The sequence below is a fragment of the Panthera onca genome, chromosome B3 (genome assembly GCF_046562875.1).
Source record: "Panthera onca isolate mPanOnc1 chromosome B3, mPanOnc1 haplotype 2, whole genome shotgun sequence".
In the NCBI taxonomy this organism is placed as follows: Eukaryota; Metazoa; Chordata; class Mammalia; order Carnivora; family Felidae; genus Panthera; species Panthera onca.
In genome coordinates, this window is record NC_138344.1 from 144,255,361 (window position 1) to 144,263,025 (window position 7,665).

At 41.0% G+C, this 7,665-nt stretch overlaps 1 non-coding gene across 1 annotated transcript; it reads left to right on the plus strand.

Annotated features, from left to right (window-relative positions):
• Positions 1-7,383: 7,383 nt before the first annotated feature.
• On the plus strand, positions 7,384-7,456 carry TRNAE-CUC (transfer RNA glutamic acid (anticodon CUC)). The gene has a single exon. It is a non-coding gene; the product is annotated as a tRNA-Glu (tRNA).
• Positions 7,457-7,665: the final 209 nt, after the last annotated feature.

Genomic DNA, 7,665 nt, shown 5'->3' on the forward strand with positions numbered 1-7,665 from the left:
CCAGAGAAAATATCCAAGTGGCTAAGAAGCACATGAAAAGATGCTCAACACCACTAGCCGTCAGAAAAATCCAAACCAAAACCACATTGAGATACAACTCCATACCCGCTAGGAAGATGTGTGAGGCCAAAAAAATGACACCCCAAAAGATAGCCACATCAGATCGCTGCAACCTGTGAATGTTACCTTATATGGCAACAAATATGAGGAAGACAGGACCTTAAGAGGGGGAGCTCATCCTGCATTCTCTGAGCGGACCCTAAATGCAGCCACATGTGTTCTACAGGAAAGGGGAGGTGGGGGGTGGGGCTGAGAGAATCACACAGAGGTGAAGGACATGCGAAGACAGGAGCAGAGATTGGAGTGATGTAGCCAAAAGCCGAGAATGCTACAGAATCTCTACTGGAGCCTTCACAGGGGGCACAGCCATCCTGACACCTCGATTTCGGACTTCTGGCCTCCAGAACTGGGAAATCAATTTCTGTTTCTTTAACCTCCCGGGTTTGTGGTACTCTGTTACCGTAGCCCCAGGATACTAGTACAAGTGGCCCTAATAAAAAGAGACTTATAATAACAAACGTTGGTGAGGATGTGGACACAATGGAGACTTCACATACACACGCTGCTGGAGGGAATATAAAATAGTACAGCAATTGTGGAAAACAGGCTTGCAGTTCCTCGAAAGAGTAGCGTTACCATATGACCCAGCAATTCCACCCCTTAGTAATAAAGAGAAATTAAAACATGTGTCCACGTAAAAACTTGCCCACGAATGCTATAGCAGTATTGCTTTTAACAGTCGAAAGTGGAAACAACCCAAATGTCCACCAACTGATGAATGGATCAATCAAACCATATCCACATACAATGGATTGCTATTTTGCTTTGTGTTGTCTGCTATTTCTTAATGCCTTACAAGAATTCCTTATATATTCCAGACAACACGAGTCATTTGTTAATTATGTGCATGAAATTATCTTCTTTGAGTTTGTACATGTCTTTTCCCTTTCTTTATGATGCCTTTAATATAAAATGCATTTAATTTGCATTTTCCTGGTTGCTGATAAATTAAATGTCGCTTACATATGTTTACTGGCCATTTGCCAGTCTTTTTGTGAAGTGCCTTTTCAAGTCTCTAATTTTCGTTTGGCTTTTTCTTAAATATTGTACAAGTTCTTTAAATATTCTTAGTATGAGCCTTTGTCAGTTATATGTGTTACAAATATCTTTCCTTGGATATTTGCTTGTTCTTGTTTCTTTGTTTACTCTTTGAATGATGTCTTATGGTGAACAGAAGTTCTTAATTTTCCTGTAACTAAATTTATCAGGTTTTTTCTTTTCCTTCAGGCTTATGTTTATGCCTAGTTAAGAAATTTTTGCTACCCTAAATTCCTGAAGATATTATATTCCTTATGTTTTACAAGCTTTATATTTTTATTTCATAATTAATTTTTGTACATGGTTCAAAGTAAGGATCAAGTGGTTTTCTCTTTTCTTTCCTATGGGAAAATCTCATTGTTCAGAACCATTTATTTAAAAGGCTGTTCTTTCCCCCACTGCTCTGCAAGAGCTCCTTTGTTGAAAACCAGGTATCTACATACGTGTTGGTCTCCTTCTTGAGTTTTGTTATTCCACTGGGTTATCTTTGCATTCATACACTACCAGCACAGTGCCTTAATTACCATCCTTTATAATAAGGCTTGATATCCAGTGAAGCCATTGTCTTATCTTGTTCCTCTGCTTTAAAAAGATTTTTGGGCTGCCTGGGTGACTCAGTCGGTGGAGCAAATGACTCTTGATTTTGGCTCAGGTCATGATCTCATGGTTCGTGAGATCAAGCTCTCCATCATCAGGCTCTGCGCTGACAGCTTGGAGCCTGCTTGGGATGCGCCCTCTCTCTCTCTCTCTCTCTCTCTCTGCCCCTCCTCTGGCTCGCATGTGCTCTCTCTCTCTCTCAAAAGTAAACATTTAAACCTTAATTAGTTATTAATTAATTAAATAAATAAAAAGATTTGGAGGGGCGCCTGGGTGGCTCAGTCGGTTGAGTGTCTGTCTCTTGATTCGGCTCATATCATGATCCCAGAGTCATGGCATCAGGCCCCATGTGGGGCTCCATGCTGAGGGTGGGTCTGCTTAAGATTCTCTCTCTTTCTCGCTCTCTCTCCCTCTACCTCTCTCCCCAGTTAGTGCTCTCTCGCTCTCTCTCTCTAAAATAAAAATTTTTTAAATTAAATAAGGGGCACCTGTGTGACTCAGTGGGCTAAGCATCTGACTCTTGATTTTGGCTCAGGTCATGATCTCGCAGTACATGAGATCAAGCCCTGCATCAGGCTTTGCGTTGACAGCCTGGAGCCTGCTTGGGATTCTCTCCCTCTCCCTCTCTCTCTGCCTCTCCCCTGCTCTCTCTCTCTCACTCTCTTTCAAAATAAAAATAAACAGTAAAAAAAATAAATAAATAAAAGCTGGCTTTATAATAAAAAAAAAGACTTTGGATATTCTTGGTCCTTCACGTTTTCATAGAAATTTAGAATCAGCTTGTCAAGTTACACAGAATTGTAACATATATACACACAACCCTTCGGGCATGTTTTTTGTGAGATTGCATTGAACATACAGACCAATTTTATAGAAGAATGAATATGTTATAATAATGACTCTTCTGAGACAAAAACACAGTATATTCCACCTTTTATTTATTCTTTCATTTATTTTTTTTTTTAAGATTTTATTTTTTAAGTAATGTCTACACCCAATGTGGGGTTTGAACCCACAACCCTGAGGTCAAGAGTCACATGCTCCACCAACTGAGACAGCCAGATCCCCCTATTCTTTGATTTCTTATAATTTTCTTTAGTTTTTATGTAGCTGCCTTGTATATCCTATATATAAACAGTATCTTTTACAACAATTCATTCTGTAGCTCCTGTGTCTACTTTACAGAAATACAATTCTTTTTTGTACTTTGATCTTATGCCCAACAAAGTCATTCTTTTTTTTTTTAAGTTTATTTTTTTTTATTTTAAGAGAGAGAGAGAAAGAGAGCAAGTGCATGAGTGAGCAGGGAGGGACAGAGAAAGAGGGAGAGAGAGAATCCCACGCAGGCTCCATGCTGTCAGCACAGAGCCCCACACGGGGCTTGATCCCACCAACTGTGAGATTATGACCTGAGCCAAAACCAAGAGTCGGATTGGTAACTGACTGAGCCACCCAGGTGCCCCCTAAACTCATTTATTAATTCTAATCATTATCCATATATTTATTTTAGATTTTCTAGGTACATATCATCTGCAAATAATAACAGTTTTATGTATCCCTTCCCAATCCTATCTTTTTTTTTAATGTTTATTTGTTTTTGAGAGAGAGAGAGAGAGACAGAGTGCAAGCGGGCAGAGAGAGAGGAAGACACAGAATCCGAAGCAGGCTTCAGTCTCTGAGCTGTCAGCACAGAGCCTGACGCAGGGCTCGAACTCACAAACCTCAAGATCAGGACCTAAGCCGAAGTTGGACACTCAACTGACTGAGCCACCCAGGACCCCCTCAATCCTTCTATCTTTTATTTCTCTTTTCTTCCTGCACTTACCAGGAGCTCCAGTGCAATCTTGAGTTAAAGCAGCAAAAGTGGGTGCCCTTGTGTTTTCCTGATGGCAAAGAGAAAGCTGGAAACATTGTAAAGTTAGGGATGACAATGTTTGCTGCAGATTTGTTTAGATATTCTTAACAGATCAAGGAGAATCCAGTCTATTCCTAGTTTGCTAGGAATATTGAATCAGTTGTTTTTCTGCAGGTATTGGGGTGTTTGTATGATTATTATCTCCTGTATTCTGCTACTTTGGTGAATTACATTGATTGATTTTTGAATATTAAACCAAGTTTGCATTCCTAGATAAACTCAACTTGGTTGTGATGTTTTATCTTTCAATCATCACTGGATTTGACTTACTAATATTTTCTTTAGAATTATTTTTGTCTATGTTCCTGAGCAATATAATATTGGCATGTAATTTTCTTTTCTCATAATGTCCTCGTCAGACTTGGGGAAAAGGCTACATACAGTGTCCAACTAAAACAAACATGTGTCTCCTCTTTTTCTTTTCTATAGAAGAGTTTGTGTGAAATTAGTGTTATTTCTTTTTCAATGCTTGGAGAACACCTAGTGAAATCCTCAGGGTCTCAGGTTTCCTTCCGGGAGGGTTTTGAATTGCAGGTTCAATCTCATTGTTAAGGTACTATCTAGACTTTCTATTTATTCTCATGCCAATTTGGTAAGGTATTTTTCTAGAAATTTGTCCATATCATCTAAAAGTTTTTTGTTTTTTTTGTTTTTTTTTTTAATTTTTTTTTTCAACGTTTTTTATTTATTTTTGGGACAGAGAGAGACAGAGCATGAACGGGGGAGGGGCAGAGAGAGAGGGAGACACAGAATCGGAAACAGGCTCCAGGCTCCGAGCCATCAGCCCAGAGCCTGACGCGGGGCTCGAACTCACGGACCGCGAGATCGTGACCTGGCTGAAGTCGGATGCTTAACCGACTGCGCCACCCAGGCGCCCCTCATCTAAAAGTTTTAATGTGTTCTTATGAAGTTGTTCGTGATACTCTCTTACTGCTGTTTAATGTCTGAAGGATCTCTGGTAACGTCTTTTTCTCACTCTTGACCGTGTTTCCTGTGCTTCTCTTACCACGATCAGTTTCACCAGCGCTGAGACTTGTAGCTTTGTTGATTCTTTCTATTATATTCCCTTTCTTACACTTTCTTTGGATTTGGTTTACTGTTTTCAAGCTTTTTGAGATGTTTACTTAGGTCTTGGATTTTCAGCCTTTCTTCTTGTATGAAAGAGTTTGTGTGAAACTGAAATAATGTGTTCTTCGACAGTTCAGTAGAACTTGCCTGTAAAGCTATTTGCACTTGCTTCAATTTTTAAAAAAAATTTTTTTCTTAATGTTTTTATTTATTTTTGAGACAGAGAGAGACAGAGCATGAGCAGGGAAGGGGCAGAGAGAGAGGGGGACACAGAATCGGAAGCAGGCTCCAGGCCCTGAGCCATCAGCACGGAGCCCGATGCGGGGCTCGAACTCACAGACTGTAAGATCGTGACCTGAGCCGAAGTCAGACGCTCAACCGACTGAGCCACCCAGGCGCCCCTCAATTTTTTTTTAAATATTTATTTATTTTGAGAGAGAGAGCGAGCCAGGAAAGGGCAGAGACAGAGAGGGAGAGAGAGATCCCAAGCAGGCTCCGCACTTTCAGCACTGAGCTGGACGTGGGGCTCAATCTCATAAACAGTGAGATCATGACCTGAGCTGAAATCAAGAATCGGATGCTTAACTGACTGAGCCATCCAGATGCCCCCCAATTTCTTTACTAGTTATGGAGCTATTCATTTTCTATTTATTCTTGGGTATTCATGATGTTACGGTTTCTAGGAATTAATTTGTTTTGTATAAGCTTTCAGAATTATTGACACAAATTTGTTGATGGTATTTCCTTACTTTTTAAACCTCTGTAACATTTGTGGTCGTTTCCTACCTTGTATTTTCTAATACTTCACTCCCCATTTCTTTCCTTTATTCTTAATTAGGCAGGCTAGAGTTTTGCCTTTTTTTTTAACTAGGCTTTTCAAAGAACTATTTCTTTTTTTTTAATATGAAATTTATTGTCATATTGGTTTCCATACAACACCCAGTGCTCATCCCAACAGGTGCCCTCTGCAATGCCCATCACCCACCCTCCCCTCTCTCCCAACAAAGAACTAATTCTTGGCTTTACTGATCTCATTTTATCTTTTTTTTTTTTAACTTTTAAATGTTTATTTATTTTTGAAAGAGAGAGAGAGCATGAGTGGGGAAGGGGCAGAGCAAGAGAGGGACACAGAATCTGAAGCAGGCTCCAGGCTCTGAGCTGTCAGCACAGAGCCTGACGTGGGGCTCGAGCCCATGAACTGCGAGATCATGACCTGAGCCAAAGTCGGATGCCCACCCAACTGAGCCACCCAGGCTCCCATCTCATTTTGTCTTTATTAATTTCTGCTTTTCATTTGTCCTTTTTACTTTCTTTGGTATAATGTATTCTTTTTCTGACTACATAATATTAATGCATAACTCATAATTTTTTTTAAGTAAGCCCTATGCCCAATATGCAGCTTGAACTCACAGAACCCAGAATCACATATTCTACCAACTGAACCACCTAGGCGCCCCCATAGCTCATTAATTTCTAGCCCTTCTTCTTTTCTCATTTAAGCACTTAAGGCTGTGATTTTCTCTCTAAATACCATTTTGTTGCATCCCCAAAGTTTTGATGAGTAAAAGTTTTACATTATTCAATTCTACTTTTTTCTTCTTCATTCATTTGGTCTATAAATTACCTGTGCGTTTGCTTGCCTGCTGTAGGTCTAGATTCAAATGCTTTAACAGAATCTCTTTTAGGGTTCCCAGGCTACAGAAGCCAGTTCTTTCTTATTAATATTCAAGCACATCAGTTACCCTCCGGCTTGGATGTGCCACGCACATCGAGTCATCTGTTTCCTGCTCTCTTCGTGAAAAGAGCCTTTGAGTCCAGCAGCCCCAGGGGAGCGCATGTAGGTGGGACTCAGGCTGACTCAGAAGGCCAGCCCTGGACAGCTCACGTCTGAGGTTACACCCGCCGGAACAGAATCTTGTTCTAACAACTCAACGGGTTCCGTGTGTGAGGTCAGGGATTTATTAATCAGGAAAAGTTAGACCTTTGAGGGTTTTACTCTTTCAATTCTGCCCTTGTCTTTGACCTGGAATCAAACTCACCGGTAACAAATATTTTCCAAATGCAACCGTGACAGCCACTTTCCTGGTTGATGTGTGCTAGGGGACAGGATGAAGCATCAGAATCATGGTCGTGAAAAGGGAAGTGCAGGGAGGGCAGGAAGGGTCTTAGGCAGGGTGAACCTCCTCTCTTGATGACCACTCCCTTTCAGGTTCCTACAAGGCTCCTACATATTGAGCAACAGAAAGGTAGTCAGTGACTGTTAATTGTGCCTAGTGCATTGACCTCAAGATAAAATTAAATCCATTACCAGCAAGTGGTAAAAAACTGCAAAAATAGCCAATATAAATGTCCTGAATATATTAGCCACACTTTCTTGATCATTTTCTCACTTAAGTTGGTGACTGTGGGCAAGTTAGTTAGTCTAAGGGTACTAGGCTACCCAGTGGCCCCCAGGATATCGGGTTCTGATCCCTGCAGTCTGTGGATGTTACCTTATATGGCAAAGATCTTGCCAATGTTGTTAAATTAAGGATCTTGAGATGGAGAGATCATCCCGGATTATCGGAGCGGGCCCTAAATGTAATCACAAGTGTGATGAGAACCAGCCAGAAGGGAGCAAGACACAAAGACACAAAGACACAACTGCCTGGCTGGCACAGTTGGTAGAGCATGTGACTCTCAATCTCAGGGTCATGAGTTCAAGCCTCAAGTTGGACATGGAGCCTGCTGAAATGTGTTTATATGACACAAAGACAGAAGAGGAGATGGCAGTGTGACCAGACATTGGAACCATGTGCCCACAAATCAAGGAATACCAGCAGCCACCAACGCGGGAAGAGGCAAAGGACAGATTGTCCCCTAAAGCCCCCAGAGAAAGTGTGGCCCACCTACACCTTGATTTCAGTCCTCCACCTCCAGAAGTTGAG